At 50.6% G+C, this 27,809-nt stretch overlaps 1 protein-coding gene and 2 long non-coding RNA genes across 6 annotated transcripts in view; 1 reads left to right on the top strand and 2 right to left on the bottom strand.

The window, feature by feature from the left end:
* Positions 1–3,374: 3,374 nt before the first annotated feature.
* On the bottom strand, positions 3,375–20,821 carry LOC123460892. Its single transcript, XR_006637267.1, has 3 exons — positions 20,706–20,821; positions 6,297–6,442; positions 3,375–3,699 (listed from the first exon to the last, which is right to left on the bottom strand). It is a non-coding gene; the product is annotated as an uncharacterized LOC123460892 (long non-coding RNA).
* On the bottom strand, positions 10,858–17,507 carry LOC123460893. Its single transcript, XR_006637268.1, has 2 exons — positions 17,187–17,507; positions 10,858–11,478 (listed from the first exon to the last, which is right to left on the bottom strand). It is a non-coding gene; the product is annotated as an uncharacterized LOC123460893 (long non-coding RNA).
* The window catches only part of Tmprss2 (transmembrane serine protease 2), a 48,116-nt gene continuing 40,400 nt past the window's right edge, over positions 20,094–27,809 (top strand). The window contains exon 1 of one of the 4 annotated variants that reach the window (XM_045151075.1): positions 20,094–20,246. The gene's annotated coding sequence lies outside the window, so the exon portion shown is untranslated. Of the gene's footprint in view, positions 20,358–21,387; positions 21,412–21,487; positions 21,511–27,809 lie in introns of those variants that run through there. The other 3 variants (XM_045151076.1, XM_045151078.1, XM_045151077.1) reach the window with 3 other exon arrangements.

Raw genomic sequence — 27,809 nt, 5'->3', positions numbered from 1 at the left:
TACATATGTACATATACAATGAATACATATAAAGTTGATTATTTTATTTTATTTTGGGGGGTTTCTTGAGGCAGGGTCTCACTCTAGCTCAGGCTGAGCTAGAATTCACTATGGAGTCTCAGGCTGGCCTTGAACTCACGGGGGTCCATCTACTTCTCTCTCCTGAGTGCTGGGATTAAAGGCATGCGTCACCATGCCCAACACTTAATTTATTTTTAAATTAATTCTTTAAACTTTTTGGTTGGTTGTTTTTGAGACAGGATCTCATTATGTAGCCCAGGCTGGCCTCAAATTCATGCTCCTCCCCTCAGCCTCCTGAGTGCTGGGGTTACTGGAATGTGCCACCAGACCCTGCTTGACTGAGTTTCTTTCTGGCCTTTGACCATGTAGTGAGGACAAAGAACAATTAAGAATCACAATTATGGGCTGGAGAGATGGCTTAGCGGTTAAGCGCTTGCCTGTGAAGCCTAAGGACCACAGTTTGAGGCTCGGTTCCCCAGGTCCCACGTTAGCCAGATGCACAAGGGGGCGCATGTGTCTGGAGTTCATTTGCAGTGGCTGGAAGCCCTGGTGCGCCCATTCTCTCTCTCTCCCTCTATCTGTCTTTCTGTCTGTGTCTGTCGCTCTCAAATAAATAAATAAATAATTTTTTTAAAAAAAGAAACATGACTTAAAAAAAAAAAAAAAGAATCACAATTATAATCTTAGTGCTCCAGAGGCTAAGGGAGAAGGAGCATAAGTTCCAACCCAGCCTGGAGCTACACGGAGACCTTGCTTCAAAACAAGCAAGTAAGTTGGGCATGATGATGCACACCTTTAATGACAGAACTTGGGAGGCAGAGATAGGAGGATGGTCATGAGTTTGAGGCCAGCCCGAGACTACATAGTGAATTCCAGGTCTGCCTGGGCTAGACTGAGGCCCTACCTTGAAAAAACAAAACAAGAGCAAAGTAAAACAAACAAAACAATTAAAAAAAAATCAAGATACAAGCTGGGCGTTGTGGTGCACGCCTTTAATCCCAGCACTCGGGAGGCAGAGGTAGGTGGATCACCATAAGTTCAAGGCCACCCTGAGACTACATAGTGACTTTCAGGTCAGCCTGAGTTAGCATGAAACTCTACCTCAAAAAAAAAAAAACAAAAATAAAAACAAAAAACCCACCATACACACACACAAAAGCTAACTCACTATTAGAACCACATAGAGCATGGGCAGATAACCTTACCATGCAACTGCTTGGTTCTACAATATGATCTAGAATTAAGTCACCTTTTTCACAAGATATCTTATGACCACTGTTACACATCGAGAGACATCTCCATTTGTACGGTATACAACCTATTAGCCAGCCCTGAAGGTCCAACATCTCTACAGCCCATCCCAGTCCTACAGTGCGTTGGCAGTCGTCTAAATTCTCTGCTCCTTGGTAAACATAGCTTGCATTTGCTTAGCCCTGTAGCAGAGTCTCTTTCTTGTCACTGGCGAATGCAGTCCTCTTCAGTCCACACACTGCATGTATGACTGTGTCTGATTTATGCAGGAAGTCAGTCTCCAGTGGGGAACTGGTTATAGGGAGTGGAAAGTGGAAACTCAGAGTTCTGACCTCAAAGGTGCCTGGAGCTCAGAGATGCTCCACCCCACGTGGCTCTAGCATCTTCCTCCACATCCTCACCCCAACCTCCCTCCGCCAGAGCCTCCCAGGGCTGAGCTGCCTCTCCCTGCATTGCAGGGCTACTCAGAGCCTGGATGCACACAGACAGCTGCACTCAGGTGTCTGTCCTCAGTTTCTCACAATTGATAGGGGCTCCTCTCCATAAACACATACTGTGTCTCTCCACTGGTGACAGTCACACCTCTTTCGGTCTAACTCACGGTCTCAAGCTGTCTGGAAGTTCTTAACATTCCTGAAGATCCCAGATGTTTTAATGCTACCTCCGGCAGACATTTTCCCAAGGAATCTCAGGTAACAGTTTTTATTTTCTTTTTTATTTGTTGTATGGACAAATCATGTGTTGGTCCCACTCCCCTCCTCCCCACCACCATGCCACTGAGGACCCTCCTAAGAGGGGTGATTAATGATGGTCTTAATGAGTGATAAGTTATGTGAGCGGCAATCATTGTGGGGGGTGCTTTTGGATACCCCCTCTCACTCTGTGACTCTTTCTATCCCCTCTTCCACAATGTTCCCTGCGTCTTAGCGGGTGTGTTTTAAGTCTACTTTAGTGTTTAAGCTCTCAGAAACTTCTGGATTTCTGCTTTGATAGGTTCTGAGTGTCCTCAGTGTCTCCCATCATCTCCCTGGTGAAGGCTGTCAGGCTCACGGTGAGAGCAGCACTCATGCTTAACTCCCCAGGTCCTGGTGGTATCACCCCCAGTGGCTCAGCTCATGATAGGGTGTCAACCATCTTTTCTTGTCATGTTGGTGGATTTTGGTTCTCCAGTGGTGAGAACAGCATGGGATAAAAGGGATAGGCGTAGTTCATTAAGAGACATTTTGATGGGTGCATCCTCTATTTTGGCCAAAGACTAACGTGAGCTTTTCACTTGAGTTCATGACCCCATCTTCGTGGGATTCTGACTTGGATCCCAGTACGAGCTAAGAGATCCTCCCCACTGAGTGGGCCTCTTATCCAGTCAGAGAGCCTTTAGTTACCTGCCTAGGCTGAGTGCCACTACTGCACGGTTGTGTAAATCTTGTCTGACTGGTTGATTTTGTTTCTGGAAGAATCCCTTGCTTGTTCACAATGTTGGTGGCCATTTCCCCCAGCAGCTCACGGAGCACTTTCCAACCCTACGTGGGCAGGCCATCGGGGAGCTGGCTTCCTTCCGGGTTCTAGCATGATCTCCCAGGGTTCTGTGTTGGCGGCTTGCGGTGTCTTACTTTTGTGCTCAGACAGGTCCCCAAGTGCGTTGACAGAAGCCTGCCTGGTTTGGGCGGACCCTCTTAGTCTCTCCGAACAATAGCTCACTGTGGGATGTAACCCATTTCCAGTACTGGGAGTTACAAGCCAGAACCAACGGATTAGGCTTTCTCTTGCTCTCTTGTGGGTCCCTCTGCCCAGAAGATCCCCCCCAAACTCCTATTGAGGGCTATATGTTTTAGTTTGCTATCCAGGAGAAAAGTGTCTATGGCATGAATTCATGTTGGCCTTAGAGTTTTGTATATAACTACCTTCCCCCACAACCCAGTACCTGTCCTTCAAGGTGCCTGCCAAGTATGCCTTACTGGTAATGTTTGAAGGGCTCACAGGCGGAGGAGGAATACTTTTTACTTTTTTTATTTCTTTTTCTTCTGTAGGGCACAGTGATTTACTGTGTGATAGCAGATAGCTTGTACCCAGGGCTGGAAGACCTTCATGGCTGACAACAGAAGAACTGTTTCATTTTCTTTATTGGTTTTATTGAGTAACAACCACAGTATGTGACTACCATTATTGACATAAAGCTGCTCTGTTCGTATCAGATGCGGGCTTCTTGGCTATCACGAAGATCTCAAGGCACAGCCGGGTTCCCCGGGAGTCACGGGGCCAAGACAAGGTTGCAAGTGAGGTGGGGTTGCTCAGCGCAGGCTGAGGTGGGCCTCAAGCCCGTGGGCTGGAGTGGGGTGCGGTGTGGCTGCAGGCACACAGCCCCGGCCGGGGGAACAGTGGGCAGGCTGGAGGAACCACTGGGGTGGCGTCTTTTTATGTTTTCTGCAGCTGGAAGAAAGTGCCCGAGATGGCAGTTTGCACACATGTTTGCTTCGCTCACAGGTCTGGAGGCTGGGAGCAGGGCTTTCACTCTAGCAAGACAGAGGGCAGCACGTGGGGAGACAGCAAGCGTGCCAGCTGGGCTCTCACCCGTTCTTCCAGAGATGGCAGTGCCACCGTGGAAAGCCCCTCCCCATGACCTTGTCAAACTCTCATGACCTTACCAAACCCCAGTCACCGCCAAAGACTCTTCGTCCAAATCCCAATAATGTATGGATTTGGGGATTAAGTTTCTAACCAGTGAATTTGGGGTGATGCATTCAAACCATAGAAGAAGCTTTTCTAGAAGTTTCTGTAAGAAATGCTCAAGCCATTGCCTGGTCCAGGATCTCCTTTAGTCATTGTAATGAGCAGTGGGACAGTATGATGCGTCCCATGTAGACAATGAGCTCCTGGATATGGACCATCGTTTGTTTCTCCTCCCTTTCTTCCTTCCTCCCCCACTTTCCTCCTTCCTTCCTCCTTCAACTATTTCTTTTTTTTTTTTTTAATTTTTATTTATTTATTTATTTGAGAGCAACAGACACAGAGAGAAAGACAGATAGAGGGAGAGAGAGAGAATGGGCGCACCAGGGCTTCCAGCCTCTGCAAATGAACTCCAGACGCGTGCGCCCCCTTGTGCATCTGGCTAACGTGGGACCTGGGGAACCGAGCCTCGAACCGGGGTCCTTAGGCTTCACAGGCAAGCGCTTAACCGCTAAGCCATCTCTCCAGCCCCAACTATTTCTTTTTAGTGTTTTGAGATAGGGTCTCAGGTAACACAGGCCAGCCTGGGACTCTATGTAGTCCAGTTTTGCCTTGAACTTGCAGCAATCCTCTTCTCTGCCTCCTGATAATGAGAGAACTTGGGGTGTCTTTGAGAGCAACAAAGCCTTTCTCAGCTCTGGGTTGGGCTGTAACTCAGGAGTCAGGGTGCCAGAGGGTCAGTTACACAACACTTCTACTGCGTCAGTGGTCTTCGGGTTCTTATCTTGTGAATTTGATGAATGAAATTCAGAGACCATAGGGGGCAAAGTTTAAGACAATTTTATTCTATTTATTATAGAGCTTAAGAGACAGAAGAAGACAGAGCTCTTGCTGTAAGGCAGAAGGGGGAACCATCCCCGGAAATGGGAGAGCCTACCTGGTAAGCCTGTTTGGGGTCTTTTATGGGCGTTGACTGAATGGGGCTGAGCTAGTCGGAGTAACCTTATTTACATCTTCTTATCAGATTTCTAGGGAAGGGGAACTCCTTTAAGGAAGAAGAGATTAGGAAAAACCAGGTCCCATGCCAAATATTTGGGCACTTAGTAATCTTGTTCACATCCTCTGGCCAGGTTTTAGGGTAAAAAGAGATAAGGAAAAATAAAATAAAACAAAACAAATTCTTCCCCCTGTCTTCCTTACAGCCTCAAGGACATTTTCTGCTTTGATCCGAGGAAAAAAAAAAATTCTTTGGGGGACCTGTGATCCTCAGCTACCTAGTCCATTTCTATGTCCTTATTCTCTCCTCTAAAGAGGTCGCTGTAACTGTCTCACTGAGGGCTGGCATTACCAGGCTGAGCTGCCATGCCCAGCTTGACATGGTGACTTCTGTTCTCGTGTTTTAAAAGATAGATTTGACAAAGTAGCTATGACTTCCAAGAGCCAGAGAGAAAAACACGCATGTATGTGTATGTGTATGTGTGTGCTAGTAACAGGCTTAATAATGATTTGTGCTTTTGTGGATAAAATACATGCAAGGGTGGGGGAGATGACTCATCAGTTAAAGGCTCTTTCTTGCAAAGCCTGCTGGCCTGGGTTGGATCCCCCAGAACCCCCATAAAACCAGATGCACAAAGTGGTACATGCACCTGGAGTTTGTTTGCGGGGGCAAGAGGTCCCTGGTGTGCCCATACCCACTCTCTATTTGAAGTAAATATTTAAAAATAAAAAAATATATACTAAGCCGGGCGTGGTGGCCCACACCTTTAATCCCAACCCTTGGGAGGCAGAGGTAGGAGGATCACCGTGAGTTCGAGGCCACCCTGAGACTACATAGTGAATTCCAGGTCAGCCTGAGCTAGAGTGAGACCCTACCTTGAAAAACCAATAAATAAATAAATAAATAGACCATAGCATTCATTTAGGAACAAATTTGGATAAAATGCAAATAATATACCGACAGTGGAATATTATTTAAAGGCCAGGGTATGGGCATGACCCCTGAGACTGGAGGCTGGCCTTTTTTTTTTTTTTTTTGGTTTTTTGAGGTAGGGTCTCACTCTGGTCCAGGCTGACCTGGAATTAACTCTGTAGTCTCAGGGTGGCCTTGAACTCACGGCGATCCTCCTACCTCTGCCTCCCGAGTGCTGGGATTAAAGGCGTGCGCCACCATGCCCGGTGAGGCTGGCCTTTTGAGAGGTCTATTTGGCAATGAGCTATTCTGGCCTGATTGGTTCCACATCTAGAAACAACTCGAAAGCGCACAGCAGCTGCCATCACACCGCCATTGCTTGTCTGAAACTGCCGGCACATGACGAGGCAATGAGAAAGCTGATATTGAAAGAAGAAAGCCTTCCACTCACCGGGGGCCAGAAGGTACAGCCAGCAGCTCCAAGAGGGGGTTAGCAACTGGGGTGGGTCTCCCACGCTCCAAGGTGGGAATGGTCGTGTAAACAGGGGACCGCTTGAGATGCAGCAGGCCGATGTGGGGGGGTCCATCTGTCAGAGGCTGATTCAGAGATGGGCAGATGAGAAATGGGGTCGGTTCACACGTGTAGGAAGAGAACGCCTGTCATGTGCGGCTCTTGGGGTTTCGGGCGCCACCTTGGCCACATTGTGCCGTGACATGGGGGTGGAGGCAGGTGTCCTTCCATGGCTGTGGGCCGTTTTCTAGGGGAAGGGTTGTTCTGAAAGCTAGTAGCAGTCTTATGGTAAGCACGGGGCAGTGGGTGTCAAGCCCTCCTCTAAGGCATGCTTAGCACATGTGGGCTGCACGAACCCAGGAGAGAGAGGAATGTGGCTCAGCATGGTGCAGTGAACTTCCTCCAAACGTTATGAGATACTTCTAGCATTTTTGTTGTTGTTGTTTCGAGGTAGCGTCTCACTCTGGCCCAGGTTGACCTGGAATTCACTATGTAGTCTCAGGGTGGCCTCGAACTCTCAGCGATCCTCCTACCTCTGCCTCCCAAGTGCTGGGATTAAAGGTGTGCGCCACCATGCCCTGCACAATATTTTTTTATTTTTTATTTTTTTAATTTTTATTTATTTATTTATCTGAGAGCGACAGACACAGAGAGAAAGACAGATAGAGGGAGAGAGAGAGAATGGGCGCGCCAGGGCTTCCAGCCTCTGCAAACGAACTCTAGACGCGTGCGCCCCCTTGTGCATCTGGCTAACGTGGGACCTGGGGAACCGAGCCTCGAACCGGGGTCCTTAGGCTTCACAGGCAAGCGCTTAGCTGCTAAGCCATCTCTCCAGCCCCATTTTTTTTATTTTAAAGTAACTTGATCGCTCTGTTTCTGAGCATGAACTTTGCGACGGCAATGTCTGTTGCAGGGATCTTGTTGTCCTTTAAACCTAGTTGGGCTTCACAGAGGAGGACGCTAGGCTGGGTGTGGCTCTGTGATGGATCACCTGACTAGCACAGGTGGCATCCTGGGTTCAATCCCCAGCAGCATAAAAGAAAAATAAGAGAACGGGGAGGAGGAAACCAAGGCACAGAGAGGTTAAGCAACTTCTATTCCTTTTGTTTTTAATTTGCAAGCAGAGAGACATAGAGAAAAAAGAGAAGAGAGAGAGAGAGAGAGAGAAAGAGTGCACTAAGGTTTTCAGCCATTGCAAACAAACTCCAGATGCACACACCATCCTGTGATTCTGGCTTTATGTGGGTGCTGGAGAATCAAACCTGGGCCATTAGACTTTGCAGGCAAGTGACTTAACTACTGAGCCATCTCTGCAGCCCAACTTCTACTTTTGTTAGGTCTCCAGGGTTAATAAGTTTCTTGGGAAGCTTTATGGGATGAACATTTTCAGGGAGTAAGGGAAGGGTCTGGCAGAGTGAGGATTTGGGCTCTGGTCATCACCAAACCCTCTGGCCATGCTCCTGGGGAGACCTGTAGAGCTGCCTGACTGGAGGCCTGGAATGCTCTTTTTAACCTGGGATTAGATGGAACCTCAGAAAGGGGCTGAGACCATGGCAAGGGCTTTCCATGAGCATTGATTCTGTTGGTTGGATGGATGGTGGGTGGGGTCAGGAGGGTGAGGAGGGGTTGGGAATCAGCACGCCCACAGCTAGAAGTGAGAGTGCTCTGTGCGAGGGGGCTGTGATGGCAAAACCCCAGCATCCACTACACTCACTCTGAATCATGGCCAGAAACTGACCTGAACACAGGCAGCCTACACTCTCGAGGCCCTTGGGTGTCTCACTGGGGACAGTGAGTCCAAGGTAGGAGACTGCCAGTTCAGGAAATCCAGTCTATAAAAGAAAAAAACATCAGGGGGAAAAAAAACATAGATACCTGTGATCTGCTAGGGCCCAGGTGATACCCCAGAGGAAGGGGCAAGTTAAACTTGAGTGCTGCTCTCACTACTATCCTGACAACCTGCTCCAGGCTGATGGCGACAGACACTGAGGGGACTCAAAGCTTTTCAAAGCACAAGGGCAGAGATGGCAGAAAGCTCAACACTAAAGCAGACTTATGACACCCCACCAGTGCTCAGGGAACACCGTGGGGAGACAGCGGAAAGATTGTAAGGAGCGACAGGGTGGGAAGGAGTATCCTGAGGCACTGCCCACCCCCTCCTCCACCGCCACCGCAGAGACTGACTGCTGCATTCATAACTCCATGGTGAATACCAGTAACCTCACTAAGGAGAGCCCTCAGTGGAATAGGGGCAGGGAAGGGGGGACATAAGAGGGTAACACGAAGGGAATGGGACCAACACGTGATTTTTCCATACAGTAAAGTGCATAATTAATAATTTTTTAAAAAAAGAGCCTGACATGGTGGTGCATACCTTTAATCCCAGCACTCAAGAGGCTAAGGTAGGAGGATTGCTGAGTTTGAGGCCAATCTGGGACTACATAGCGAAGTCCAGGTCATCCTGGGCTAGTGTGAGACCATACCTTGAAAAAACCAAAGCAAACAAACAAACAAACAAGCCACCTGTGTCAAGCCAGGGATAGATCTCAGGTCTAAGTTGATGAGGCTGGGTCTGGAGATCTTCCAGGAAAGTTCTGCCTGTCCAGGAGGGTCTGCCATGGGCTCTGTTCTCTGTAATGCAACACCAACTAGAAATGGCCAAGCAGACCTTAGTCTTGACTCTGCTCCCCCCCCCCCCCACCCACCGCCAATGCTGCGGGGGAGCTGGTCTGACCAGAACTCTGGCTTTGGTAACTGAATCTGCAGGGAGCCTGCCAGGGACCCAAGGAGCCTTCCCGGGAAGCCCGGCGGAGCCTAGCCAGGAAGCCCGCATCTCCACCAGAGGCTGCTCCCAGACTTGTACCAGGCAGCAGGAAGTGGGCCTATTCAGAACCAGAGAGCCCCCAGCCTGACCCACCCAGTAGCAGACAAGAGACATGTCTGGAAGGCAGCGCTGGGGACAAGCAGGTGCTCACTAGGACTTCTAAGGACAGCAGAGTAGGGGTTATGACATTGCTATATGCCACCTCCCAACTCGGCCTTTTCCAAGTGGGTTTTTATTGCCGTGAGCCTGTGTTCCCTTCACACTGAACCCTGTGTGCTGGAGACGTGAGAGCTCTCGCCCACTGCCTGTCTAGGACAGATAGAGAGGACTTCAGAGGCAAGAGGGAGGGCTGGGGGTGGAGGACCAGGAGTGGGCTGGGCTTCCTCCTTCAAGGTCACCATTGTTCCCTAAGCCTTCATGAATACCCTTTGCTTTTCTCTGGGCCCTGGGAACAAAAGGAACCTGGGGCACTTGGGGGTCCCTAGTATAGAACAGTCACATCCACAGGGGATCTTTCCCAAGCCCTGGAGCCAGGAGTTCCCAGCCCCCTGCCCCCTGCTGACTCAGTGCCCACAGGCCCAGTCCTGGTCTTGGCTCCATTTTATACCTGCTGTGTGACAGAGCCAAGCGCTGTGCCTTCTCTGAAGCCCGGTGTCCTTGATGTGGAAAGGGGAAACCAATATACCTATCTTACCACGTGGTACTGTAACCTTCAATGTGACCAGCAGAGTGAGTGGTCAATCAAAGGTCGTTATTTTTACAGTGGACATGCTGAGCCTTGTGACTTGCTCCCACTACAGAATCACAGGTGTTTAAAGCCCTTTTCCTCATTGGAACAATTGGGACCGAATTACTCAGAAGAACCTGCTGGAAACATGATGCGTGTGTGAGTCTGCTTTCTGAGCAGTGCTCTATAAATTTGGGACCTCATCCATGCTCTGGGAACAGAGCCCTTAGCACTCCAGATGTAGCAGTCATGTGTGCTGGAGTCTGAGAAAGCAAACTGACATCAGTGCAATGTCTATGGGTTTGGTGGAATGGGGTGTGCCATGACATCCCTTCTAAGGTGAAGGAGAAGTTGCTGCATCTGGCCCCTTCTACAACCAAAAGAAAGCCACTATGTGTGTGTATGTGTACATATATATATATATATATATATACACACACACACACACACACACACACACACACACACACACACACACATATATATATATATATATATATATATGATTTATTTATTTTGAGAGAGAAGACAGATAGAGGGGCGGGGGAGAGAATGGGCATGCCAGGGCCTCTAGTCACTGCAAATAAACACCAGATGCATGTGCCACCTTACACATCTGGCTTATGTGGATATTGGAAATCAAACCTGGGTCCTTTGGCTTTTCAGGCAAGTGCCTCAACATGCTGGGCACGGCCCGGACACCTGCGGAGCTGGGAGTGACCTTTCGGTCTACCATCTTCTCTAGGACTTTAGTTCTCTCTCTCCTGAGAAGTCTAGAAGCTGGTTAACATCAAAACTGAAGTCCACAACTGTCTTCTCTGTCTTATGTAACTCTGGGCCAACACTGTCTGGTCACTGAAGATCGTGACTGCTCCATCATCCCCCCCCCCGAGGGACTCCTTTGGGGGTACACACATTTCAAGATAGCTTAATGACTAGACACACATCACTTCTCACATTCTGAAATATTCAATACACACAAGAGGATACACATAAATGCCAAAAAGCGTATGAAGAAAAACAAACAATAAATACCCATGCACTTGCCATCTAGGTTATGAAATAGAGATTCCCAATGTCCTTCTGCCCAGTCGGCCCGGCTTGTGGCCCCACTCCCGTTGCTCCCGCTCTGATTCCCCTTAAAGAGAACCACGTTGTTCCATGTGTAGGCAAAGTCTTGTTTCAGAGCCTCCCAGACCTTTATTTTAAGGATTCTGCAATTTCCTGTAACTCTGGGTCCCTCGTTTGTACTGCTCAGGGTTTCATCATATTTCCGTGACGTAAGGACATCAGCAATCTATACATTATCTCCCTTGAAGCTGTCTCGTAGTGTGAGCAGTAATTCAGGATCACTAGTCAGCCATACTGCTATGAGCAGAACTCCGCTGCTTGTTTGCTTTTCCCCTTTGCGGGGCAGGGGCTGGCTGGCACGCAGGGCCTCGTGCGTGCTGGGCACTCTATTGCTGTCCCACACCCCAGCCTGCTGCTTATTTTTTCATCTATTAGTAATATTGCTTTGTTTCCATCACATCGTAGCTGCTTTCCTGGCACTTCTGATCTTCCACTCGTACCTGGAAAATCAAGCATGAGTAACTGAATTCAGATCCCCCAGCACATGTAAAAGTGAGGCTTGAGTACAGGCATAGGGCCGTCATCCCAGCTCTGGGAACATGGAGAAAAGATGATCGTCCCGGGACTTGCTGGCTAGCTCGGCAGCCACATAGGTGCGTTTCAGGTTGAGTGTAAAACCCCACCCCAGAAAGAAATAGGGGGAAGCCCAGCATGGTGGCATTTAATCCCAGCACTCGGAGGCTATGAGTTCAAGGCCACCCTGAGACTGCATAGTGAATTCTGGGTCAATTTGAGCTGGAGTAAGACCCTAGTTCAAAAATCCAAAGAAAGAGAGAAACAGAGACACACAGAGAATAAGGTGGAGGCCAATTAAGGAACACATCTGAAACTGACCTTTGTTTGCACATCCACATGCACACACACATGAACTCTTATGTACATGCACTACCACATATATACACGTGCAGAGGGAAAGCAGGGTAACTGGAGGTTCAGTGTCTCAAAGATGCCCCTGGGAACTGAGGGCCCTGTCACGTTTTCTGTGCTGTGGTTCAGTAGAGGACTGATTTCTCTCCTGGAGCATTCTCTGGGCAAGAAGTAGCAGTCATGTGTGCTGGAGTCTGGGTAATCAAACTGACATCAGTGCAATGTCTATGGATTTTGTGGAATGGTGTGTGCCATAACACCCCTTCTAAGGTGAAGGAGAAGTTGCTGCATCTGGCCCCTTCTACAACCAAAAGAAAGCCACTATGTGTGTGTGTGTATATATATGATTTATTTATTTTGAGAGAGAAAGACAGAGAGAGAGGGTGGGGGGGGGAGAATGGGCATGCCAGGGCCTCTAGTCACTGCAAATAAACACCAGATGCATGTGCCACCTTACACATCTGGCTTATGTGGATACTGGAGAATCAAACCTGGGTCCTTTGGCTTTTCAGGCAAGTGCCTCAACTCATAAACCCTCTCTCCAGCCCTAGCCACTATTTTTTAAATAGTTTATTTATTTATTTATTTTAAGAGACAGGTAGGTAGGTAGATAGATAGATAGATAGATAAAGAGATAACGGGCATGCCAGGGCCTCTACTACCACAAATGAACTCCAGATGCATGTGCCACTTTATGCATCTGGCTTATGTGGATACTGGAGTCCTTTGGCTTTGCAGGCAAGTGCCTTAACTGATGAACCCTCTCTCCAGCCCTAGCCACTATTTTACAAATATTTTGTTTGTTTATTTATTTATTTGAGAGCGACAGACAGAGAGAAGATATATATATGGAGAGAGAGAGAGAGAGAGAGAGAGAGAGAGAGAGAGAGAGAATGGGCGCACCAGGGCCTCCAGCCACTGCAAACTCCAGATGCATGCAGCCCCTTGTGCATCTGGCTAACATGGGTCCTGGGGAATCAAGCCTCCAACTGGGGTCCTTAGGCTTCACAGGCAAGCGCTTTACCACTAGGCCATCTCTCCAGCCTCCTAGTCACTATTTTTTGAGTGAGATTCAAGCAGGAGGCTCTGCAACAGGCTGCTCTGGACGTCACGCCTACAGCCCAGCATATCCAGTCGGGCTGGAAGCTCCCGTAGCGGACGGTGGAGGTTTTGTCAGGCCCCTTACGAGAATCACAGCAATTCTGTCCGTTCCTCCCTAGATAGCGCTTCTCTTTTTGAGACAGCTCTTGACCTGCTGCAGAGCCTCACAGGAAACTGTACACTTGGCCATGAGCTACGAGGCTATCATGTGACCTGAGCCGCCCATCATGAACTGGGTGTTACCTGACCCAGGAAGCTGTAACGTCAGGCACATTTAGCAAGCATCCAAGGTCACAGGGGAGTGGGGTATATATGATCAGGAGAGTAGGGGCTGCAGGCATAAGTTACTTGAAGAAGTGGCCCAAATACAGCTCCCACTCCACCACACTGCCTCTCCTCTCCCAGCCCACTCCTGTGGCCTCATGGGGATTTCTTTATTATTCCTTGACAGAGGAAGGGACCCTGAGGTCTGACGACAGTGATGAAGAATCTCTCACTGGGTACAGCCTCGAGCTGTGTCCCTGGCCGTGTGCATACCTTGAATCACATACTATGTCATGGCCTGTGGCCAGCGGTTTGGCTGGATGGTGAAGGACTTGGATAGGAAGATGGGTGAGAAGGAAATTTGGGGAAAACAAGTGTATGACTAGACCTGTGTGCAAATAAGACCGTGAAGAGAGATGGCTCAGTGGGTAAGATGCCCACGGGGTGAGTGTGAACATGAGGACCCGAGTTTGGTCCCCAGCACCCGTGTAAGAAGCTGGGTGTGACTGCACACGTCCGTGACGCTAGTGATGCGGGTGCACGTGGGAGGGTTGCTGGGACTCTCTGGTCACCCAATCTGACCAAAAAGTACAGCAGCTCCAGGGTCAGTGGGAGATCCCATTTCAAGGAAATAAGGAGGAAGGGTGATCAAGAAAAACACTCTAGGGCTGAAGATATGGCTTAGCAGTTAAGGCGTTTGCCTGCAAAGCCAAAGGACCCAGGTTCGATCTTCCAGGATCCATGTAAGCCAGATGCACAAGGTGGAGCATGTGTCCTGAGTTCCTTTACAGTGGCTGAAGGCTCTGGCACTCCCGTTCTCTCTCTTTCTCTGCTTTCAAATAAATAAATAAATAAAATATATATTTTTAAAAACCTCTATGTCCTTCTCCATCTTCCACATGTGTGGGCATGGGGTGCACGCACATGCATGAGGACACCCCCACCCACGAAGATCTCTGGGTTTCATCTGAAAGCTGATAAAGGTGACACCAGCAGATTTATTTATTTATTTATTTGGAGGTACACTCTGACTCTAGCCCAGGCTGACCTGGAACTCACTCTGTAGTTCCAGGCTGGCCTTGAACTCACAGTAATCCTCCTACCTCTCCCTCCCAAGTGTTGGGCTTCAAGGCATGTGCGCCACCACGCCTGGCCAGAGGAAGCTTTTAACCATCAAGTAGATCAGTCCCTTCTTCCAGTCACCCCGGTCACCACCCAACATGCTCAGGAACAAAGTGGCAAGGACGGGGGTCATGCCTGAGCTCAGTGACACAGACTTCCACTCCTCAAAGCTGAGCTGGGTTCAGCCACCACCCAGTGCCCAGTCTTCCAGCATCAGAGCCCCCTGTATGGTACCATTCCCTAGGGAGATCAGCCAGAGATCTGGTGGCGGGCTGATTACATCAAAGCAACACTTTGTTCTTTGTTTTCTTTTTTGTTTTTTCGTGGTAGGGTCTCACTCTATCCCAGGCTGACCTGGAATTCACTATGGAGTCTCAGGGTGGCCTCGAACTCACAGTGATCCTCCTGCCTCTGCCTCCCAAGTGCTGGGATTAAAGGCGTGCGCCACCACAACCAGCTAACACTTTGTTCTTATTCAAGCTGCCATTAAGAATACAGACCCCCTTTCCTGTGCTCATCACGTCTGCTGACAATACCCCCACCTGGGATTTCCCAAACGCTTGCCCACCATCACAGCGTTCCCATAGCAGTCCTTCCAGCATGGACTCATGTCACCTATTAAGAAATACAGCCGTGGTCCAGGCTCCTGGAATTCTTTGGTCAGACCATCTTCCCACCATCCCGAGGCAGCTGGCCAAACCGCACAGTGGACTGGCATTTTGAAAAATTAAGTTACAGCTGGGGGGGGGGGGCAATACCTTGTAGGGCTCCCCAGGGGGCTGTCACCCTGACGCAGGGGCCCAGTACATGATGCCGATTAGCCCGCGGCATGAAGCCACACCTCCTGGAACCAAGGGGTAGAAATGGGAGCAGCGCTGTGACACCAGGGATCTGCTTGCAAAATCTTTGCTTCCCGGTCCCGTGGCTTTATGCTGGGTCAGCCCATAAGACCTCACCTCAGAAGGGCGATGCTCCCACCAGGAGCTGCGACAAGGATTTCATTCTACCCCACGTGAAGACGGCCACCTGGCCACCTTGGGCTCCTCATGCCTCTGAGTCAACGGGCAAAGAGGGGAGTGGATGATCTCGGCTACCAAGGGGAAAGGAGGCTCCTGCTTCACCACGCAGGTAATGAATCTTGTCTAGAATTCAAGGCATCCATTCCTTCTTTTGATCAGGCTCGTCATGAAGGTCAAGAGTAATAATGTAACCCAGGCTCACTGCTGACAGCTCAGACCCTTCAGGAATGAAGGTCACCGGACCAGGTAAACTGTCACAGTGAGCTCAGGTCTTTCTGGAGGCAGAAGGAATAGAAGTGGGAAGCAGAAGAAGGCAGTTATAAATACAGCTATGTCTTCGAAACCCTTATGGAAAGGGACACTGACGTGGTAGTTATTCCATCTTTTGTCTGAATATAACTTTAAAAATTTTTTTATTTATTTATGACAGCGAGAGAGATGGAGATAGAGATAGATAGATAGAGAGGGGGAGGGAGAGAATGGGCACGCCACTGCAAACAAACTCCAGATGGGTGTGCCATCATATGCATCCAGTTTACGTGGGTTCTGGGGAATCAAACCTGGGTCTTTAGACTTCGCAGACAAGCACCTTAACCACTATGTCATCTCTCCAGCCCTGAATATACCTTTCAGGTTTGTGTATATATCTTAGGGCGGTTCTGAAGGTTCACTGGACGGGGTTACAGATGATGAAGGGAAAACGCTAGACCGCAAGGGTTGCAGGGGACATGTAAGGTGTTAAAGAGAAGTTTTTGTCCTTACTTGTGAGATTCTAAGGAAATTTCAGGTTTGTATCTGGGAAGGGAGGCTTAGGCACTGAGGATAGTTCATTGCTATTTTAGCATTCTTTTAAAATATATATATATTTATTTATTTATTTGATAGAGAGAGAGGAGACAGAGAGAGAGAGAATGGGTGCACCAGAGCCTCCAGCCACTGCAAACTCCAGACTCGTGCGCCCCCTTGTGCATCTGGCTAATGTGGGTCTTGGGGAATCAAACCTGGGTCCTTTGGCTTTGCAGGCAAACGCCTTAAGCACTAAGCCATCCCTCCAGCCCCTATTTTAGCATTCGTATTTAGAATATCTCTGTATAAAGGGAATATCGTCTCCATGCTGGCAAATGTTAAGTGATGGGATTGTTGACGCCCAGCTTGACAACCAGAGATGTCACCGAGTCCCGGGGAGGGGCGCCTTTCCCTTTCCATGTCCCTTCCCCGGCTTTCGGTCCTGCCTCAAGTTCGCCAGGTAGAACACAGACCTCTCCTTTTAACTGAGACTTTAAGACATGAACATCCAGAGATTGTGTTCCTGTCATGCCATCTTCTGTGTCCCCTCTCCCATGCCCTCATTTTCCGAGCACCCTCCTCTTTCAACCCAGTCCTTCCTCTGTTTCCTTGTCTCATTCCTTTTGTCCTCCAGTGTTCTCTGCAGCAACATGTCTATTGTGGGGGGGGGGGGGAAGCTGGAGAGATGGCTTAGTGGTTAAGATGCTTGCCTGTGAAGCCTAAGCACCCACGTTTGACTCCCCAGAACACACATCAGCCAGATGCACAAGATGGCACATGTGTCTGGAGTTCGTTTGCAGTGGCTAGAGGCCCTGGCGTGCCCATTCTCTCTGTAATAAACAATGAGAAATAAAATATAAAAAATGTCTATGGGCTCAGTGCAGGTCTTGCGGGGGTGTCTGCAGCCACTGTGGGTTCCTGAAGGCATCAGTGTGTTTGTGTCAGGAGGACAGCATGCCATAGTGTGTCACCCGCCCTGTGGCTCTTACATTCTCTTGACGGCCTCTTCTGCAATGTCCCCTGAGCCTTGGAGGGAGCGAAAGAAATCTCCGTTAGTGTAGAGCTCTCCACAACTTCTTATTTTCTGCTCTGAGGAGATTTGAGTCTCCTCAGTGTCTACCTCCATTTCCACAGGGAAGGTTCTGTGTCAGGCAGTGAGCAAGGCGCCCACATTCAGTCTACCGCCTCCACGGCAATGCTCCCTGAACCCGGGCGGGTGTCATGGACACGACTTGTCCAGTGCTGAGCCCTGGATTTTCTCTTCTTGCCTTTTTTTTTTTTTTTTCAAGGTAAGGTCTTGTTCTAGCCCAGGCTGACCTGGAATTTGCTACATAGTCTCAGGGTGGCCTCGAACTCATGGCAATCCTCCTACCTCTGCCTCCCGAGTGCTGGGATTAAAGGTGTGCGCCACCACACCCGGCTTTCTTCTAGTCATTTTGATGAGTTTTGGATCTCCTTGGTTTTTGCCACCTTTCTGTAAAAAGAAGGTTCTGTAACCAAAAGTGAGACCAACAGTAATCAAAGGGCATAAATATATACATTTTGAGGCTTTTTGATTTAGCCAAAGTACAGTAGCTTTAGGGTCTATGACCTTCCGAGTCATGGGCTTTTGATTTAATTCTTAGTACCAGGCATGGATTCCCTCTCACTGAGTGTGGGTCATATACAATCAGAAAGCAGTAGATTACCCCCATAACTCAGACACCAGTGTTGTACCTGTGGGTATATCTTGCCTGGCTGATTGAGTTCATAGGTTATAAGATCAGCTGCTGGTTCAGACTGGTAATGACTTCTGTCTCCCAGCACCATGACAGCTAGCCATGAGAGAGATGATTGCCAGCTTGGATGTTAATGTTTTGTGAATGCAGCCTATAATGTCTTCAGCAATAGGGTCATACCATCTTGTTCTAGTGGGTGACTAAGTGCTTTGTCAATGACCTGCATTGTTTTGGGGGCTTCACGGGCCTCCTTGATCAATGGCTCACTATGTGGGGTGGAGGGTGGCCCATCTCCTGTGCTGGGATTTACCTACACCAACCTACGTCTTCAGAGTAACGTCTCTACACCACAGTAGGGTACTTCCACCTCTTACTCTCTCTTTAAAAAAATATTTTACTGGGCTGGAGAGATGGCTTAGCAGTTAAGTGCTTGCCTGTGAAGCCTAAGGACCCCGTTCCGAGGCTCAATTCCCCAGGACCCACGTTAGCCAGATGCACAAGGGGGCGCATGTGTCTGGAGTTTGTTTGCAGTGGCTGGAGGCCCTGGCATGCCCATTCTCCTCTCTTTCTGCCTCTTTCTCTGTCTGTAGCTCTCATATAAGTAAATAAAAAACAAAACATATGTTATTTATTTATTTGAGGGGGGCCAAGGAGGCAGATAAAGAGAGAATGGGAGCACCAGAGCCTCTAGCCACTGCAAATGAACTCCAGATGCATGCGATAATGCCGCCTCGTGCATCTGGCTTACGTGGGTCCTGGGGAATCAAACCTGGGTCCTTAGGCCTCACAGGCAAGTGCCTTAACTGCTAGGCCATCTCTCCAGTGGCCCCCTCTCTTTTTAAGAGAAAAATCATGTCTTTTAATTAACAGCTAATTAATAGTTTAATTAATAGTTAATGAAGGAGTAGGTTTCTAACCCTAGCTATAGTTTTGTAACACAGGTGTTTTAACTAAACACCTGGGTGTTCGGCATCTAGCCACAGAGGAATGTGAGGTGAGGCTTCCCAGGAAAGCCAGAAAGAGCCTGACAGTCACAGCTGGGAGTGGTTCAGACCTCCCCCGACCAGCCTCTCTCCCTCTCTCTCTTTCTCTCTCTCTCTCTGTGTTGTGTAATGCGACTGGCTGATAAATGAGTCCCAGTGAAGCTCCTGCCTCCGCCCTCCTCTGCACTCCGTTTGCAGGTATTTGTGACCATGCCCAGCTTTTTAAGTGGGTGCTGGGGATCAGGGATGGAATTCAGGTCCCCAGCCCCTCCACTTTGTTTCAAAGCCATCTGTTAATTTTTGTACTGTGTTGGTGGAACTCCAAGCGTTAGGGCAACAGCAGTTTCTCAGTGCCTGTCATAGAGGGAGGGAAAAAAACCCACTGTCTCCCTCGGCCCTTCTAGCTTCTTCGGTGGTCTGTGATTTAAGTTGACGGGAAAGGTCAACGTTAGAAACATTCATTATCTGGAGAACCACCAAAGATGAGACTTGAAGAGATTGCCAGACAACCTAGGCTTTTATACACGTTGTGCTACAGAAAATAAGGGTGTGTGGGCATGAGGGCAGTGGAGGCAAATCGTTGGGTTGCTGGGAGGAAAGGCCTGGCAAAGACAAGTTCTGAGGCCCTAAACGTTGACGGGGAGCAGCTCTCTTCCCAGGCAGCCAACTAGGCAGATGCAATTTCCCTTACAATGGGGCAGCATCTCCAAGCTACCGTGGAGCTAAGCGCTCCGAGTCTGAGGGCCACATAGTGTGGCTAATGTGGTCTCGCACACAGCCATATTTTGGGGAGGTGTCTCAATGAATGCGGAGTCTCCTATGTCAGTGAGGTTTCCTGGGATCACTTGGTCTTTGCTGGGACCCAGTTAAATGTCCCAATTCCAGTGCACCGGGGCCACCTACTGAGCCTGGGGAAATTGCAGCCCAGGGGACTCGATTAGCGCTCCCCAGGGACGTCCTCCTTCATTCAAAGGCAGCGCGGTAGGAGACCTGAGCGGTGCAGTGGGTACGGGGAGGGAACCCAGGCCAGGAAAGAGCCGCGGGGTCTCTCCCGGGTCCTCTCCGCATACCTGGGAGGAGCGCGCCCCGGGCTTTCCCGCCCCCCGCCTCGGGGGAAACTCCTCCTCCTTCCTGGGACAGTGGCCTCCGTTCGTCCCCTCCTCCTGGCCTAGGTGACCTGGCACCTGCGTTTAAGTTTAGGGGTGTCACCCTGGGTCCTGGGACGCCGCCTCCGGAGATTAAAGCGAGAGCCAGAAAAATTAGGGAGACTGGGGCCCTGGCCGCCAGACGACGCCGGCTGGGGCCGAGGAGGAGGAGGAGGAGGAAGGCGAGGGGCGGCGCTAGGCAGGTGAGCGGCGCGCCCAGGACGCGCTCGGGACGCCGGGGTTCCCGGCCACGGAAAGGGGACCCGGGAGCATGGGGATGAGCTGAGCACCCTGCCACCGAGGGGCGTCTGGAGGTGAAGCCGGGTGGGAGTCCTGGGAGGGGGAGGTGGCGGGGGTGCCGAGAGAGGCTGGGACCCCTTGGCGCGCGGCGTGGAGCCCGGGTCCTCTTTGCGGACCCCCTGCAGCTGGGCTGGTGACCTTGCTTGTCCCTGGCCAGTGCGTTGGAGGAGAGGTCCCTAGGGATGGGCTTGGGGGTGGGAAGGAGGAAGGTGTCCCTCGACCTGAGTGGGCTCCGAGAGTGTCCCAGCAGCTCTGGAGGCTGGGCACCCCTGTCCCCTCTCGGGAGAGGGGGACCAGGACCCCGTGGACTAGTCGTCAAGTTTCTTTGTCTGGGGGGAAATCTCGGCAGCCCGGCGTGTTACCTGAACTCCTCGTGCTCCTTGGTGCCGGCTGAGGAGAAACTGGAAACGCGCCCCGATGCCGGAGAACGATAGGGCCGGCGCGGCGGGACGGGACGGGGCCCGTCTCCTCGCCCGTGGGCCCGGGGCGCAGCGCGCGCCGCCCGCCGCTGCCCGAGGTCGGTCCTGCGCCGCGATCCGGTTCCCGCTGCCGTGGGCCCTGGGGCTCAGCAGGATCCAGCCGGGCTCGGTCGGCGGGAGCTGCCGAGCCGGGCGTAGGCCGGCCCCCTCCCCGCCCCCGGCCTCGGTCCACTGCATCCCGTCGGGTGGGACCCGGGTGGTGGCAGCGTGGCGGGACGTGTCCGCCTGGCGATGGGCGCCGCGCGCGAGGTGGGCCCGGGTGCAGAACTGTCCCGAGGCCGCCAGAGTTCGTGCGTGCACGTCTGAGGCCACGTGTGTGGGTGGCCGTGGGCACTCAACTCATGCACTGGCTTTTGCCTGCTGGGAAGCCGGGGTGGGTGCGATCCTCCGTGGTGGCCCCCTAATCCGGTTCATAGTGCGCTGGCTTAGGGCCTCCTCCTCCTCCCTGAACGGGAGGCTTGTTTGCAGAGGAGGGGAAGACAGCATGGCGGGGCCCCAGGTGGGCCTGGTGAGCTGGGGTCAACCTCCAGAGCTGGGCTTGGAGGCTTGGCTGCCCTCCGTGCAAATCTATACCATGGTCCTCCCAGAGGTAGGCTAGCGCTGCAGTGTTGGCCTGCCCAGCTCCTAAGCCACAGGAACCCTCTAAATGGTGAGAAGATTCCCAGGCCAGGAGGTGCGCGCTCACAAGGTGATTTGAAACGCAAAGTGCGGTGCGAGTTGTTTACTCGGCCGGCCTGGAGCGAGGGGAGAGGACTTCCAGGAAGCAAAGAAGCCTGCTCCCTGCAGGGAGGTTGGGGGCTGGGAACCTGTGGGGCAGAGTTTCTCTGAGGAGCCAGGGGCTGAGGGAGCCCAGGTTCCTGCTGGGCTGCTCCAGTGCAAAGTGGGCAAGGTGACTCTCCCTAGCCTCGCTGCGCTTCTGAAAAGGCAGGCCTGACTGCTTCCCGTCCCAGTATTTACTTCGTCGCATGATTTTAGGGTGGGTGCCACTGAGGCAGGAAAGTGAGCCTTAGGAATTGAGGGATCACCTCCTGTCCTGGGACCCAGGGGGCAGCAGTCTGTGGCATGTCACCCAGTGTCTGGCTTTCTTAGGCATTATACAGCACAGGCTGGGCCCGTGTTCTGAGCTCCTTCCCGGGTTTGGGTCTGAGCAACTTCTGTCCTCACACTCCCAAGGTCAGGCTTCCAGCAGCCAGGTGGTTATCTCTAGAGCCAGGCTCTGAATTTGTTTGCCTTGGGCGGCCTGGCACCCTGGTAATTGGAGGAGGCTTGGCCACCCTGGCATTAGAAGAATTGTAGAGATCATGATGTCTTATCACATGTTATTTATGTAGTGTTTAAAAAAAAATTTCCATTTACTTATTTAGAGAGTGAATGGGTACACCTCGGCCTCTTGCTGCTGCTAACTTCCAAACGTGTGCGCCATTTTGCGTACGTCTTGGCTTTATGTGGGTTCTGGGGAATTGAACCCTGGCCAACAGATTTTTTCAGGCAAGCTTCTTTAACTGCTGACCCATCTTCCTAGCCTCTGTGTTATATGTTTTATATAGTATTTAACCCAGTTATAGGGAAATGGAGGCAGAGGGGTTATATAACATGTTGGTTATCCTGGAAGCAGTCAGGGGTTAATTGGGGAAGAACACAGGCCGCCTGGGCTCGGAGGAAAGTGCAGTCAGAAGCAGGTTCTGAGTTGGAGATGCTTAGTGGGAGCTTTGGTGGCCACAGCACAGTCACTTCCTTATGAATCTCCGTCTTGTGGTCACAATGTGACAGCAGTGGATAAAAAGGGAGATGAACACTCAGAGAGAGAGGGAGGCCCAGGGAATCTGGATTCAAAGGAGATTTTTTTCTGGGGTTACTAACTCTGTGGTTCTCCTGACTTTATGGCCAGACAGGGCCTTGGGTCTCCTTACTGGGCCAATGCAGAGGGCCGAGCCCCTGGGTGAGGGGGACATGGGGAGACAGATGCTGTCGTCACTGTTCTGCAAACACTGAAACCTGGACCCACAACGTGCCTCATTCCAGTTGCTATTGTCATCATACCTGAGTGGGCTGCCCCACTACCAGGACTCAGCCCAGGACCAGGAGCCAACAGGAAGTAGAAAACAGGAGTCCTAGAGACTGGAGAGATGGCCCAGTGGTTAAGGGTGCCTGCTAGCAAAGCTTGATGGCCTAGGTTTGATCCCTCAAGTACCAAGGTAAAAGGCAGATGCACAAAGTGATGCATGCATCTGGAGTTTGTTAGCAGCATCAGGAGGCCCTCGTGTGCCCATCTTATTCTCTCTCTCATATATATACCATATACATACATATGGTATATATATATATATACAAACATATATATATATATATATATTGTATATTCATATATATATATATGCATGCTGGGTGTGGTGGCACACGCCTTTAATCCCAGCATTCGGGAGGCAAAGGTAGGAGGATAACTGTGAGTTCCAGGCCAGTCTGAGACTCCATAGTGAATTCCAGGTCAGCCTGGGCTAGAGTGAAACCCTACCTCAAAAAGCCAAGACAACAAAATTGAACCAACAAAAACACGAATCCTGCTGACAATCTTCACTTTTCCCCATCTGAACCAATGGGAAGATTCCTGGGGGAGGGGGTGTAACTTTCCATAATGTGGAATCAGCACACTGGTGCCCAATGCTGTATCAGAACCTGGGAGTGACAATCAGTGGTTTTCCTAAGCTCCGCAGAAAGCCCTGGGCAGGCCAAGGGTCCCCTGAGCCTTGCACACTGAGGCAGAAAGCAAAAGGTAACCGGTCAGTGGAATGGTTGGTTAGGTTTGGTTCTGGAAGGATCAGAAGGTGACTGTGCTGGGGAGGATGGAGAAGGCACCTGGGAGCTGGAGAGCTCTTTGGCGGGAGCCTGGGAGGCAGGGCTGCTTTTCCATCTCCTCTCTTCCACATGCCTCGCTGGCCATCCCTGAGTCTGTCGTTGCCAAGCCAGGACGCCCTCCTCTAGGGAGTTCCCATGCATTCCCCGGACCAACTGGGAGTCCTTAGGACCAGGGTGCAAGAGTATCCTGCCTGTCCCCCGCTCCTGAACTGAGGTCAGCATCAAGCAGGCTCTAAATGCTGACTTGGAAAGCCCTTGCCTCCAACTCCCAGATGCGGTGGGCTTGGGGGTCCAGGAGGCTGGCTCATGTGTAGCCTGTGTGAGGAGCAAGTCTGGCTTCAACCAGTTCCTTGGCACCTGAGGGGTGGGGCAGGAGGGACAAGGTCATTAGAAGGTCATCTGATCATAGCAATCACCCTGTGGTGTGGCCCAGAGCAGAACTGAGATTCCGGAAGAAAGCAGAGCTGGGTGTGGGCTGGGCTCTCCCAGTGACCCCTGGTTGGTGGGCAGGAGAGGGGGAACTGTAATGCACAGGTAGACAGCGGAGGCCTCGTGGGCCCAGTGACGTGGGTTTTGGGGTGGGCGTGTGCATGGGCAGTGATGCACATTGTGCACAGGGGGCCTTGAAGAGGGCATCTGGCCCAGAGATGCTCATCCTGCTCTCAAGAGAGCTTTGGGGAGGGCACATACTCTGCTTGATACACAGGTGAGCCCCTAGGCTCAGGTGGGCGTGAGGTGTGAGGACAGGAGTGTGAAGAGCAAGCGGGGTGGGGGGTGTGAAGTCTGCTTAGCCTTGTAGAAGTTCACACCAAATAGTGGAGATACCAGGGTTGAGTACATTGGCATGACTGAAAAGTGAGGCTGGAGCCGCTGATGAAAGAAACTTGTGATTGCTTGTTTGTGAGACTCAGGCTCAATTTCTCTTTAACTTGAGGCTATTGTTTTGAAGGGGCTGCTTCTCGCAGCTGCCTGGTCTGAGCTCTGTGTTTGTTTTTGTTTTTGTTTTGTTTTTTGAGGTAGGATCTCACTCTAGCCCAGAATGCACTATGTAGTCTCAGGGTGTCCTTGAACTCATGCGTCTGCCTCCCGAGTGCTGGGATTAAAGAGGTGTGCCACTATGCCCATGAGCTCACTTCCGATTGGAAGGATCTCGACTCCCAGATATGAGAGATGGTTTTCTAGTGGCCATGGTTCTGAAGGTCATTCTCCAAAATGGGTGACGTGTTCAAGTTCACTTGTGATCATGCTTTCTTTTTTAAAAATTTTTATTTATTTATTTGAGAGTGACAGACATAGAAAGAGGCAGATATATAGAGAGAATGGGCGCTCCAGGGCTTCCAGCCACTGCAAACAAACTCCAGACGCATGTGCCCCTTGTGCATCTGGCTAACGTGGGTCCTAGGGAACTGAGCCTCGAACTGGGGTCCTTAGGCTTCACAGGCAAGTACTTAACTGCTAAGCCATCTTAATGAGTTGGGAACAACTTTAAAAGATCATCCAGCCTGGCCTTGCACCTAAAGCCCAGTTCTGTTCTAGAACCCATTACAGACCCAACCTTCCTTCCTTGGATCAAATGTCTTAAGGTTTAAGAAATACATTTCCCAGTAGCTTCAAACCTTACTTGAATGTTATAACTGTTGGAAACTTGGTTTCCCTGAGCCGAGTCAAAATTTGCCTCTGATTCTGATCCTAGGTCCTGGGGCCACCCTCCGCTTTTTTTTTTGAATATGTTTTAAAAGTTTTATTTATTTATTTGACAGAGAAAGAGGCAGACAGAGGGAGGGCAGATAGAGTGAGAATGGGCACACCAGGGCCTCCAGCAACTGCAAAGGGAAGTCCAAAGGCATGCGCCGCCACCTTGTGCATCTGGTGGGTCCTGGGGAATCAAACCTAGGTCCTTTGGCTTTGCAGGCAAGTGCCTTAACCACTAAGCCATCTCTCCAGCCTCAACCCTCTGCTTTACATGGCGTGCTTTGGATCTCTTTCCCCATGGATCACAGACACTGGAAGGCAGGCCTTCCCTGCTGTGTTAACTGTGAATTTTCCACCCCGCTGAACCCCTGAGCTGAGGACACACCTCCTCACTCCATTTTCCAACCCCCTTCCCGCCCCCTCCCCCATTCATCACCCATTGCTTCATGAAACCGAGTGACCTGGGCCAGTCTGACCCGGAGCCTGTGGCTTGGGCATATGTTGGGGATTCAGCTCTGTACCTGGACCCCGTGGTCATCCCTTGTCCCTCATCGTGAGGCTGGTGATGTCCAGGTGCAGGCGTCCCCTCGCTTGCTGTTAATTTCAGCTTAAGCGGTTGCAGCCTTTGGAACTCAGCCAGTATTTGCACACTATCTTTATGGTACAAAGTCAGCTCAGACCTACCTGATTCCTGCCCCCACACAGGTTGTAGTCTCCTCGGGACAATGAGGCTTTCACAGAGGGAGAAACTGGGATGACGTGGGAAGCCTCTGCAGTGTGTTTTCCCCGCGCTCTCTCCTTTCTGCTACTCCAGTTGGCAGCTCCACACGCTAGGCTCCACCACCAGGTCTTCTGTGGGCCAAGGAAAGTAAGAAGTTCAGAGGTCCTGGCGTGAGAGTTAGGGTTAACCAGAGGGCAAGAGGTGTACGCAAAGGAGGCCTGGTTTGGATGTTCTTGGCCCTGTCCTCTGCTGGCATGTCCCGTCTTGGCTTCATTCTCCCTTGCAGTGTGATCTGATGATTTGTCAGAACGGTGAAGGCTCTTTGGGGGAGACAAGTACCCCCTCTGGCTGGCACTAGGCTTCAGCCTTTCCCTTCCCCCAGTGTGAGATTGCTGGGAACATTTTAAATTCTTTGGGGGCCATTGTTTCAGTAGCCTGACAACTGAAGTGCCTCTCTTGAAATTACCTCCTCTCCTGCTAGGGTGATTCCCTCCCTCCTCTCTGCAGAATTCCTGTGTCAATCATCATATGGCATTTTTCTCATGGTCTCACACTTTTTTATGCCAGATGGTCCCAGGATGCCACTGCTGTTGTCTGACTTTCCCCTAACAGCGCCTTATGTCCCCGGGAGGAGAGGGGAGACACAGATATTTGGGGTCTTCTACCTCCAGCAACTCAGTACCTGGTGCTCTATGGGGGCCTCAAGAAGGAGCCAGCACATATGTGTGTAGTGACGTCAGTTCTTGGGGCCACCCTCCTTGACTCTTATACTTCAGGATTTATTTGCATGCAGAGAGAAACTGGGAGAAGACAGGCAGAGAAAGATAATGGGCATGCCAGGGCCTCTTGCCACTTGGCAAATGAACTCCAGACATGTGCGCCACCTTGTGCACCTGGCTTACGTGGATTCTGGGGATTGAACCTGGGTCCCTCAGGTTTCTGTAGGCAGGCGCCTTAAGGGCTAAGCTGTCTCTCCAGCCCCACCTCTGATTGTTGATGGAAGCATCCAGAAGCCTGACTTCCTTTGCAAACGTGAGCTCTCCAGAAGCAACTATAATATGCAAACAGTCCTTGTTTGGGAAACAACTTGACCGTGCCATAGGATAAGACTGTATTCCACAGCCTCGTCCTGCTGTGTGGAGACCAGACGGGTGACTCATGGGCTCAGCCCGGGCCTGCACCCTGTTGAGACCGGGTGGGTGAGACTGTCAGTGAGGGCTTTTTGCTCATTTCCTCTTTCCTCTCAAAGTTTCTCAAAGTGCTTTTGGTATGCTTTCCAGCTGAGAACCACCGTGTCCTTTAAATGACAAGGGAAGATCTCCAGATAGAGTCGTCTCTTTGTCACCAGAGTTGTTTGCATCTTACTCTTTTTAGAAACCAGTCTGTATGATTTTCTTATATAGTTTTTTTTTTTTTCAAGGTAGGGTTTCACTATAGTCTAGGTTGACCTGGAATTAACTCTGTATTCTCAGGGTGGCCTTGAACTCATTGGGATCCTCCTACCTCTGCCTCCTGAGTGTTGGGATTAAAGGTGTGTGCCACCAAGCCCAGTTTTGTAGTTTTTTTTTAAAAATAATTTTTAAATAATTATTCGAGAGAAGAGAGAGGCAAATAGAAAGAGAATGGGCACACCAGGGCCTCTAGCCTCTACAAATGAACTCCAGATGCATGCGCCCCCTTGTGCATCTGGCTTACTTGGGTCCCAGGGAATTGAACCAGGG

Source organism: Jaculus jaculus, chromosome 5 (assembly GCF_020740685.1).
Source record: "Jaculus jaculus isolate mJacJac1 chromosome 5, mJacJac1.mat.Y.cur, whole genome shotgun sequence".
Taxonomy (NCBI): Eukaryota; Metazoa; Chordata; class Mammalia; order Rodentia; family Dipodidae; genus Jaculus; species Jaculus jaculus.
The sequence above is the reverse complement of the archived record's forward strand: the minus strand, read 5'-3'. Positions and strand labels throughout refer to the sequence as shown.